This window comes from Emydura macquarii, unplaced genomic scaffold, assembly GCF_026122565.2.
Source record: "Emydura macquarii macquarii isolate MOO-44397 ecotype Brisbane River unplaced genomic scaffold, CSIRO-AGI_Emac_v2 contig_2422, whole genome shotgun sequence".
Lineage (NCBI taxonomy): Eukaryota > Metazoa > Chordata > Testudines > Chelidae > Emydura > Emydura macquarii.
In genome coordinates, this window is record NW_027132559.1 from 5,767,303 (window position 1) to 5,779,401 (window position 12,099).

Below are 12,099 nucleotides of genomic sequence, written 5' to 3' on the forward strand. Positions count from 1 at the left end.
TGATGGACTCCGCCCTCCACCCGGACTCTGAACCAGCGCGTTCCCCTGCGGCACCGAGCATCTCCTCGGTGCGGAGCGCTCCTCCAGCACTGGTGTCGTCGACCCAGGGCCCAGCACCGACACACCGCAAGGACTCCGCGCACCGAGACTCCCCTGCACCGCCGACCCGACCCCGGGGGAGTCAGGAGATGCCTCAGCCACGTGCCATCGAGATTACTCCGGCACCGGCATCTCCACGCAGGGAGCCTTCCCCGACTCTGCGGAGTGGGGTAGTGCCCTTGCAAGGACCGTCGTCGCCGGAGGCGTTCACTGTGGCACGCGCCCTCATGGGCCTGCCCACGCCTCCGTCCCCACCTCGGCCGAGGGCTAGGGGACCTGCGTCTCGGGGTAAACCCGCGCTGGGTGGCCCCGGTGGGTGGTTGAGACAGGAGTCCAAGTCTCCCCCCAGACGGTCAAGGAGGGTGGAGAGTGCGGGCTCCCCTCCCAGCTCCGGCACCGAGTCAAGCTCCTCAACACCGTGGCACTGAGGGCGGTCGAGGAGTTCACGAAGGACTACCTCTCAGTCCTCCGTGGAGAGTCCAGCTCGGCACCGCAGCCCACGGCACCGGTCCCGATCCCCGGCACCCAGTCTGGTGCGGATCCCGGTGCCCTACATGGCGGCACTGACAACACCCGCTCTGCCTCCGGCACCGGCACTGACAACGCCGGCACCGGCTCCGCTGCCTCCGGCACTGGCATCGTCCGCTCCGGCACGGATGCACGCGACATCTTGTGGCCAGTCCCGCTCTTCACGGTCCCGCTCCTCTGGTCAGCGCCGATCCTCACGGTCCTGGGGGGCAAGCGTCGACACAAGTTGTCGAGAGGGAGGAGACGCTCTGGTTCCAGTAGCTCCTTTCCGCGCCGGCACCGCACCCGCCGGCACCAACATTCGCCGTCGTCGTCCTCCAGGAGCCACTCCCCCGCAAAGGGAAGTAAGCGGAGGTCCAGCGGCTCCGGCTCCAGATCTCAGCACCGGGTGTCCCAGTCGGCACCGATGCCAACTTCAGCGTGGCCTCAGGGGCCTTGGCAGTGGCCATATTCGGGTCCCTGGGGTGCAGAGGTGGGCCAGGCTACCACCTCACTCCACGCCTTTGCAGCCCCGCCACCACCTCCCCCTGCGACCCAGCAGGATAAGGGCCATCCCTCCAACAGGGGGTCAGATCCAGAGGAAGGCCCCTCCACAGGGCCACTTCCTCAATCCTCCTCCTCATCCCCGGATGATGTCACCTCCCGGGACCGCAAGACTCCATTGCCTGACTTCAGAGCTCACCAGGACATGCTGAAAAGAGTTGCTAGCAACCTGAGTTTAGAACTGAAAGAGCTCTCAGAGGAGGAGGACCCCCTATTCGGGGTTTCTGGTATGGTAGGCCCATCAAGAGTAGCCCTCCCCATCCACAAGAGGGTGCTCAAAGTTGCAAAGTCCCTCTGGCAAACCCCCGCCTCGGTTCCCCTTACTGCCAAGGGAGCCGAGAAGTAGTACTTTGTACCCACCGAAGGGGTGGAGTACTTATATAATCACCCTGCACCATGCTCGTTGGTAGTGGATGCGGTGAACCAGAGGGATAGACAGGGGGCCCAGGATAACGCCCCCAAGAACAAAGAGGCCAAGAAACTAGACCTGTTTGGCCACAAGGTCTACACAACGGCATCTCTGCAGCTGGGGATCGCAAACCACCAGGCGCTCCTCGGGAGGTACGACCTCAACCTCTGGTCCTCACTGCAGAGACTCGCCGAGATCCTCCCGCAGGTCTTACCCCAGGATAAAGCTGCGGACTTCTTGACCGTCATCGAGGAGGGCACTGCGGTGGCAGGAGCGGCCTTGCACTCCTCCAGCGACGCAGCAGATGCCGCTAGCAGGGCTATGGCCTCGGCCATAGTCATGAGATGGTCATTGTGGCTCCAATCGTTGGGGTTGTCCCAAGAGGCCCAGCACACCATACAAGACCTGTTCGATGGTGCTGGCCTCTTTTCAGACAAAACCGATGACAAGCTGCATGCCCTGAAAGATTCTAGGGCTACGCTGTGGTCCCTAGGGCTCTACACCCCACAGGCCTCGAGGCGTCAGTCTCGGCCTCAGGCCCAGTGGCAGCCTCAGCCACCTCCAAGGCAACCCCCCAGACCCGCTCAACCCAGGAGGGGTCGGGAGCGGTTCCGAGGCCCCAACCGCCGCGACTGTTCAGGGTCTTTGGCAGGGGCCCAGCAAGGCCCTAATAAGGGCCAAAACAATAAAAAAATCCTTTTGACGGTGCACACGAGGGTGGCACTCCTCCTTTCCTCCTGGATCTCAACCGACCCTTTGCCCACAGACTGAGGCCGTATTACGCCCACTGGCAAAGTATTACTTCGGACCGATGGGTCCTTGGTATAGTCCGCAGGGGCTATGCCTTACAGCTGATGGCCTTCCCTCCGGACTCCCCTCCTACCCAGTCCCTCGTCAGGGACCCCTCTCACGAGCGCCTCCTCACTTAGGAAGTCTGCTGCCTCCTCCAGCTAGGAGCGGTGGAGGAGGTTCCCCCACGGGAAAGGGGAAGAGGTTTTTATTCCTGGTATTTCCTAATCCCAAAGGCCAAGGGGGGCCTGAGGCCCATTCTAGATCTCCGTCGTCTGAACAAGTTCATCAGACACCTCAGGTTTCGGATGGTCTCCCTAGCCTCTATTATTCCTACCCTACATCCAGGGGACTGGTATGCTGCCCTCGACCTAAAGGACGCATACTTTCATATTTCTATCCTCCCAGGGCACAGAAGGTTCCTACGGTTTATGGTAGCTGGTGCCCACTACCAATTTGCAGCCCTGCCCTTTGGCCTTTCGTCCGCCCCCAGGGTATTTACAAAACGTATGGCGGTAGTAGTGGCCCACGTGCGCTGCAAGGGAGTTCAGATATTCCCATATCTGGACAACTGGCTAATCCGGGGCAGGTCCAGGGCCCACGTCAGGCACAGCCTGGAGCTCACGTGTGCAGCATGCACCAACTTGGGGCTGCTCATCAACGAGCAGAAGTCCATTCTCACCCCGGTGTAGCGCTTAGAGTTCATTGGGGCCACACTAGATGCCACCAAGGCCAGAGCCTTCCTCCCAAGGCCTCGCTTTGAGGCGATGGCTACCATAATAGACAACCTCACTGGTCCCCCACGACGGCAGCCAGGCAGTGCCTCCAGCTGTTGGGACACATGGCAGCCTGCATGTATGTGGTGAGGTTAGCTCGCCTCAAACTGAGGCCTCTCCAGATGTGGCTAGCCTCAGTGTACACCCCAGCCAGACACCCTCTGAACAGGATGGTCACATTACCCACCCAGATATTGGCGTTCCTACTATGGTGGAAGGACCCAGGGGAGGTGTTGAAAGGAGTCCCCTTCAGGGAGGTAGTACCGTCGGTGACTTTGATCATGGACGCCTCAGATGTGGGGTGGGGAGCGCACATCATCGGCAACCTGAGCACCCAAGGGTGCTGGTCACCAGGCAAGACGTCCCTCCACATCAATGTTAGGGAACTCAGGGCAGTCTGCCTTGCATGCAAGGTCTTCCTCCAGTTCCTCACGGGCAGAGTGATACAGGTCCTAACGGACAACATGGCAGCCATGTTCTATATGAACAGGAGGGGGGAGCACACTCTTCGGCCCTCTGCCAGGAGGCCATACAGCTTTGGGACTTGGTGGTGAGACACGACTTTCGTATATCTGCCTCTCACCTCCCGGGGATCAGGAACGACAAGGCAGATTGCCTCAGCAGGTCGTTCCTTCCCCGACACGATTAGTCACTGCACCCGGAGGTGGTAGCTTCCATCTTCCGCAAGTGGGGTGTTCCCCAACTGGACCTGTTCGCGTCGTCCTGGAACAGGACATGCCCAAGATTCTGCTCATTGTGGGGTCGCGAGGCGGGCTCCATCTCTGACGTGTTCCTTATAGACTGGATGGGGACCCTCATGTATGCGTTTCCCCTCCTTTCCCTTGCTACCCAGAGTCCTCTTAAAGATCAAGAGAGACAAGGCAGATATCATACTGATCGCCCCAGCTTGGCCAAGACAGCACTGGTTCAGCATGTTGCTGGACCTGTCCATAGCCATGCCCTTGCCACTCCCGAGGCGTTTCGACCTACTCTCGCAGGACCGGGGTCACCTGCTCCACCCGGACCTGGACTCCCTCCACCTGACCGCTTGGAGACTCTCTGGCTGATGGAGGGAGAGAGAGCCTGCTCCATGCAAGTACAGCAGGTCCTGCTTAGTAGCAGGAAACCTTCCACCCAGGTGGTAAACCGAGCCAAGTGGAAGCAATTTACCTGTTGGGCCCAGTCCCGGGGCATCCTACTGTGCTCCTCGCCAATACAAACCTTCACTTGAAGCTGCAGGGCTTAGCCCTGGCCTCTCTTCAGGTGCACCTCGCGGCCATCTGGGCTTTCCACCAGCCGATGGAGGGCAGATCCCTATTTTCACACCCCATGTCAGCGAGGTTCCTCAAAGGGGTGGAGAGGTTATACCCCCACGTCCGCGACCTGGTGCCTCCTTGGGACTTGAACCTGGTCCTCACCGTGTTGACAGGAACCCCCTTCGAGCCCATGGCTACATGCCAGTTGCTCTCCCTCTCTTGAAAGGTAGCCTTCCTGGTGGCCATTACATTGGCTAGGAGGGTCTCTGAGATTACAGCCTTGACCTTGGAGCCCCCCATACGGTTTTCTACAAAGACAAGGTGCAGCTGAGACCCCGCCCGGCCTTCCTGCCTAAGGTGGTGTCCCAGTTTCATTATAACCAAGATATTTTCCTTCCTCTGTTCTTTCCAAAACCACACGGGACGGAGGAGGAGCGGAGATGGCACTCGCTGGATGTCAGACGAGCCCTGGCTTATTACATAGAACGGACCAAGCCGTTCCGGAAGTCAATGCAGCTGTTCATGGCAGTAGCGGACCGGATGAAAGGTTCACCTGTCTCCAACCAGCGCATCTCCACCTGGATCACCGCCTGCATCAAGACCTGTTATGAGCGGGTGAAAGTGCCGCTTCCAGGAGCTGTGACAGCGCACTCAACCAGAGCCCAGGCCTCATCTGCGGCCTTCCTGGGAGGAGTGCCCCTGCAGGACATCTGCAGAGCAGCGACCTGGTCATCAGTCCACACCTTTACGTCCTACTACATCATCGTTCAGCAGGCGAGAGAGGACGCAGGATTCGGCAGAGCCGTCCTAGCAAAGGCGGTGCAACGCTGACTCCTACCCACCTCCAAGGTATGGCTATTTAATCACCTATAATGGAATGGACATGAGCAATCACTTGAAGAGAGAAAACAGGGTTACTTACCAGTAACTGTTGTTCTTCGAGATGTGTTGCTCATATCCATTCCATTCCCACCCTCTGTCGGAGTCGGCAGAAAGAAGGGAGTGAGGGCCCGCGGGGTCGGCAGCGTCCTATGTACCACGGCATGAGTGCGGTACTCCAGGGGGCGCCTGAGTCGACCCTACGGGGCCAGCCAAGGGGAAAAAAGTTCTGGGAATCTGTGCATGGGGCGCGCACACACCTATAATGGAATGGATATGAGCAACACATCTCGAAGAACAACAGTTACTGGTAAGTAACCCTGTTTTTCTTGGAGCAGCTTAGTCAGAGTAGTCCCATTTCTACTCTAATTCAGTCAGTATTTTAATAAGCATCTTCTTCCTCAAATGAGCTGGGCAGTGGTGTGTGCCCTCTAGGCAACTAACCAAAGTAGCTTGGGTTCCCCCATTTGATGGGGATGTTAGCTTTAGGCCTATTTGTAGCCCATGTAGCTGCCTCTATTTTGCTGTTAAAGATTGTCAATTAAAGCAATTTCCTGTATTCTTCCATTGACACAAAGGAGCCTTCTGCTTTCAGTGTGGTAACCCACCCTCCAAATGTTAGCGGCTGCATGTATATTGTTATACCGTGTGCCATCAGCCCAGGCCAATGTTTTCATAGTTTACATTAATAAGGCAGCTTGAGCACTGCAGCAAAAAAGTTTGCCCACAAGAGGGCAAAAGAAATCCATTAATGGGAATGGCTTGGTATCAACAACTTTCAAAGCTCTCCCTTCTAGTTTTACGTTAGTTTTGGTTTAACCTCACCTCCTTCTCTTGGTGAGTGTTGCTAAATGAACACACTTTTACTAGTGCAAGCGGATTTCAAACCTGCTGCTAATTTCCCAATATGGCCCCTTTTGAAAAAAGATTTGAATCAATGATTTTCCAGGGAAGGTTTTTCAGGCTTGGAGGAGGTGAGAGGCTTTTCATTTTCTGCCAGGTGAAAAAATTAATTTAAAAAAAAATGGGATCAATTTGGGGTACTTAACTATTACTGCACCTTCAGTGGTTTCATTCCCCGCACTGCCATAGCAACACAGATGTTAGCAGGGGCATAATGCACTATCTGACTTTTGTTTTGCTACAGCGGTCTGTCTAGCTTTTGCCCTTTTTACTTGTGACTCAGAAAAATTGACATGATCAAACAGCAGCCCTAGTAAGAAGGATGATGAGGCCATTTGAACTAGTTATTACTTGGCTGAAGGAGGGAAACTGAACCAGGTCTGCAACAGAAAACACTTAAAAAAATCAGTCCCAGTGTAAGGCTGGGGAAGGAGGGAGAGGAACGTGCTCCTTAGCACGAGGCCTAAAGCTATAGCACTCCTTTAGCTGGTAAACCATCACCTCCCAGCTAAAGAAATGTATTGTGATTAGCAAATTAGATACAATTATTTTTGGTATTTATTACCAGATAGGAAAGGGCATTACTCAGCAGACTTCTGTGTTGCATCCAATGTGTGTGCCACATTCTGCAGCATTGCTGCAGATGGGGTATACTTAATAATGCCATTAAGCCCCGCTCTCAAACTTCTCTTAAGTAGCGTATCTAGTTCATAATGTGTTCTGCAGATGGCTCAGCAGTATAGACAGGTGGGTCTGGCACCCAGGTGTTTCACCAAGTATTTAATAACTGGCTAGTCAGCAGCCAGAATTTGTGGCCAGTTACTTCTCTTTCTTTGATTTTTAACATATATGCATGTGCACTCATGCTTTCTTGGACTGTTTATACAGGCAGAGATAGGACATGAAATTCACCATGGTGCAGTTCAATCAGTGCCTGTTGTGCAGACAAGACCTAGGTGTCCTTTACCACTTTTTTTAGGCCCATTTGGAGTGGGGGGGGTGGATGAAATATTGCTAAAAACACCTGTGTCCTGTCTGCACTCCAGCCTCCATTGTTGCTTCCATGTGTTCTAGAACAGCAGTGGGAAGATGTCCCGAAACTCTCAGTGTAGACAAAGCTACTGAGGCCTGGTATACACTGCTGGTGAAATTCGGTGGCAATCGACAGGAATTATGCAAGGTACACAGAGTAGCTTGCGTAACTCCCAACGACTTCGTAACTTCCCTTTAGCACGCCGTCTCCACTGCTCTGCACCAATGGGAAATGCATATCCATTGACGCAGCACTATGCTTTTTGGGGAGATGATTTTATTAAATCAACATCTGGATCGATTGAGTGGGTCTTCACTTCCGCTCAGTCGATCCAGATAAATTAATCTGACGGTGGCAAATTTGCTGCCTGCAGTGTAGACCTACCCTAAGTGTTTGTTTCTGAGCTGCATTGCTTCAGGCTGGTAACTGAGAAGGAAGTTGCACCAGCGTAACTAGCAACAGGGCTGCATCTGCATTTCCCAGTCTGTCTGAGTGTAGGTGTGCTGTGTGAGGCTGCAGGGCAAACACTTGCACTGGCTAGCAATCATCAATCCCACAATTCCTGGTCCAGTTCTCTGAAACAGTGGCTTACTGGAGATTTTAGAAGGTCTTTGAGGATCCCCAAGAAGTGTGGGAGAAGGGGTTTGACTTCCTGGACAGCTTAACAGTTTTCAGATCATACCTCCAAATGGAAGCAAGACAATTTTCCATTTTTATTTATAGTAATATAGGCACAGAGGAGCAGCTGGAATTATATACACAGAGGACAATGAGTTATTGATACTCAATTTGAGATAAGCACATCCACCCACACACACTATATTAAACCTCATTGTAATTACACTTTGTGACCATACCAACTGTTACTAAATCTCTGACTGGTAGGCTTTCAAAACAACTGGGATAAAGTGGATACAGAGATTTGGCATCAGGGCCTGTACAATTCATGTGGCTGATTGGGGGGCATAATACTGTGGTAAAAACAACATGCCTGGCTAATTTAGGGCTAATTATAGTCTGGGCATTAGGCTTTTTATTCAATAAGGTTTGTTTGAGTCAACATAATGATGTTCCTAGCTTAATGGGGGTTTGGAACTAACTGTAAAACCTTGTTTTTGCCCACTGTGTATAGAATATGAGCATAACAACCATAATTATTCAGCTCTCATGTCTGACAAACTGCTGAACAGCAGGTATTAAGGGAATTCTGTGTCACCACTGTAGCTTTAATTGCTGTAACTTTGGCACCCATACTCATGTTTTTGTCATGGTTCATGAAGAAAACCAGGCATAAGCAGAGTAGAGGACCACAGCTCCTCTAGATTGGAAATTTACAGTGGCATAGCCACATCTCCCTGGAGTGTGAAAAATCCACACACCTGCGAGATGTAGCTATGCCAACCTAACCCCTGCTGTAGATAGTGCTAGGTGGACAGAAGAATTCCCGTCAAATTAGCTACCACCGCTCAGGGAGGTGGATTAACTTGCAGTGCCTGCACTATGCACAGCTGCCACATGGTAGCATATTAAGTATAGATATAGTCTTAGAATGTCCCTTGTGGGTAGCCAGAGCCTTTGGGTAAGCATACAATCTTCAGCTACTATTCCAGTATGCGAATCTGTGCTTGTTCATTGATACACTGCTTACAGCAGTTGGTGCTGGGTACTCAAGACTCAGAAAAGGCCCTGCCTTCTGGCTCTAGATGAAAGGCTTACAAGCTTGTTAGCTTCAACTGTACCAGGCTGAGTGTAATGAGGCTAAAGCTGTACTAAACACAGAAAGGTAAATGGTCTTCAGTGGTTGAGATGTTGCAACCAAAGAAACCATTACTGACACAATAACCATGGGAAATGTGAACCCAACCCACTGCAAATCTGCAAAGGTTGTGTGCCCCCCACCCCCAAAAAGCAGTGTGTTATCTACTGCACATCCTAAAGCCACAGCAGATGTACAGGGCCACCACCCCCTTTTTGAATTTCATTTCTGGGGTGAAGGGCCCACTTGGTTCTTGCTCTTTGGGCAGCCAGCTCATGATATTCCTACTAACTAACTTTGCAGGTCACTTATAAAGTTTTATAACATTGTTCCTATACAAAGGAATCCCTCACCACTTTTCTTCCAGCACAGGTGTAACAATACAGTAAGAGAGGGGATGAGTGTTTTTTAAACCATTATCAGAATAACCAAACATCAACAGAATAGATCAGGTTAACCACGTAACAGTCCTATATACTCAGAACACCTTCAGATTTAACCCAAAGCGAATGAAAGCAAAAGCTTACTAGTGCATTTTAATTGAAACAATTATGCTTACTTCCTAACCCTTTCTCATTGAAGGAAAAGACTGGTGAATGTGAGGAGCATTCTTCACTAATGTGCCATGTTCAAACAATCTTAGCTTTGACTCAAATTAGTATTTGTCCAATCAAAAGCTATATTGGGATGCTGAAAGTAAGCTGCCATGGTCCACAGCAGCAGATGACATGGTGTCAGGGGAAAAGGTGAAGCACTGACCCTGCACACCAACAGTCTGACACTTATGCAAACCAGCTTCACATCTCTGCTAGCAGAGCTGTTGTTGAGAGCAGTCTTTTATATGAAAATAAAAAAAATTCACTTTATGCTTCTTGGCACTGCTTAGTCACTAAGGCCATGGCTACACTTAAATTGCTAAAGTGGCACCTATGGTGCTTCAGTGTAAATATTACCTAGGGCGCTGGGTGGAGATCTCCTGTTGAGGTAGGTAATCCACCACCCAAAGAACTTATCACTAGCTAGGTCGGTGGAAAAAATTCTTCCATCACAGAGCACTTGCTACACCAGAGGTTAGGTTGGCATAGCTACGTCTTCCAGGGGAGTGGATTTTTCACTCAGATACATAGCTATGCTGAGTTAAGTTCCCAGCATAGACCATCCCTTAGTAACTGTTAATAGCCATATGTTGTAAAATATAGTTTAGTCCTACATTGGGTTGATATCCGACGCGTTCTTCATCGACTGGATGGGAACCCTTATGTACACGTTTCCACCCATTTTGCTCCTACCCAAAGTTCTCTTGAAAATAAAGAGGGATAGGGCAGATGTAATACTCATGGCCCTGGCCTGGCTAAGATAGCACAGGTTCAGCCTGCTGCTGGACCCTTCAATCGCCCTGCCCATTGAGCTCCCGAAGCAGCATGACCTCTCCCAGGACCATGGTCGCCTCTTGCACTCGGACCTGGACTCCCTGCACCTCACAGCCTGGAAGCTCTGTGGCTGACGGAGGGAGAGAGAGCCTGCTTGGCACAGGTCCAACAAGTCCTGTTGGGCAGCAGGAAACCTTCAACACAGGTCATGTATTGGGCTAAGTGGAGGCGGTTTAATCTGTTGGGCGGAGTCCCAGGGCATTCCACCAAGCCCCTCCCCTATTCAGGCGATCCTGGAGTACCTGCTCCAGCTAAAGCTCCAGGGTCCGGCGCTGGCCTCGCTGAGGGTTCACCTAGTGGCCATTTCAGCCTTCCACCAGCCTGTTCTGTTCCCTGTTCTCCCACCCCATGTCGGTCAGGTTCCTCAAAGGGGTGGAGAGGCTCTACCCGCAGGTCCGCGACCCTGTGCCTCCCTGGGATCTCAACCTGGTCCTCTCGAGACTCACAGGGCCCCCCTTTGAACCCATAGCTTCATGCCCTCTGCTCATGCTTTCATGGAAGGTAACCTTCTTGGTGGCCATTACTTCAGCTAGGAGGGTCTCCGAAATTAGGGCCTTGACCTCAGATCCCCTGTCTACAGTATTTTATAAAGATAAGGTGCAGTTGAGGCCACGTCCAGCCTTCCTGCCCACGGTGGTTTCCCAATTTCACTGTAACCAAGATATTTTTCTCCCCGTGTTCTTTCCCAAAATGCTCGGTTCGGAGTAGAAGAGGAGATGGCATTCGCTGGACGTGAGACGAGCCCTGGCCTATTACATTGAGCGGACAAAGCCATTCCAGAAATCGACGCAGCTCTTCGTTGCAGTGGCTGACTGGATGAGAGGCTCACCTGTCGCCACCCAGCACATCTCCTTGTGGATTACATCTTGCATCAAGTTCTGCTACGACCAGGCGAGGGTGCCGCTTCCAGGAACCATCATAGCGCACTCCACCAGAGCTCAAGCCTCATCTACAGCCTTCCTGGAGAGAATGCCCTTGCAGGACATCTGTAAAGCTGCCACCTGGTCGTTGGTGCATACCTTCGCAGCCCACTACACCATCGTCCAGCATGCAAGAGAGGATGCTGGATTTGGCAGAGCCATATTTAGGGCAGCTCACCGGTAACTCTGGCCCACCGCCATAGGTATGGCTTGTTAATCACCTATAGTGGAATGGACATGAGCAATCACTCGAAGAAGAAAACAAGGTTACTTACCAGTAACTGATGTTCTTCAAGTTGTGTTGCTCATGTCCATCCCACAACCCACCCTCCGTCCCCGCTGTCGGAGTTGGCAGAAAGAAGGAACTGAGGGGGTGTAGGGCCGGCTGTGCCGCATATACGATGGCATGTGCACTGGGCTCAGGGGGCGCCGGAGCCAACCCTATGGGATCTGCTAAGGGGAAAAAAGTTCTGGAAACTGTGCATGGAGGCATGCATTCACCCATAGTGGAATGAACATGAGCAACATATCTTGAAGAACAACAGTTACTGGTAAGTAACCTTGTTTTTTTTAAAACCATAAAATAAATGGGGAAAGAGTAAGTAACTAATCTACTCAAACTATTCTAAGCATTGAGAAATTTTCTGTTTTCACACTTCTGGGAGCTCCATCTCAGGCAAAGGACAGCTGAGCAGGAACTGATGGGGGTCAGGTTGCACACACTACATAGGCACTGATGACAGCATGAGACGGGGATTGTGCATGTGCGATCCACACA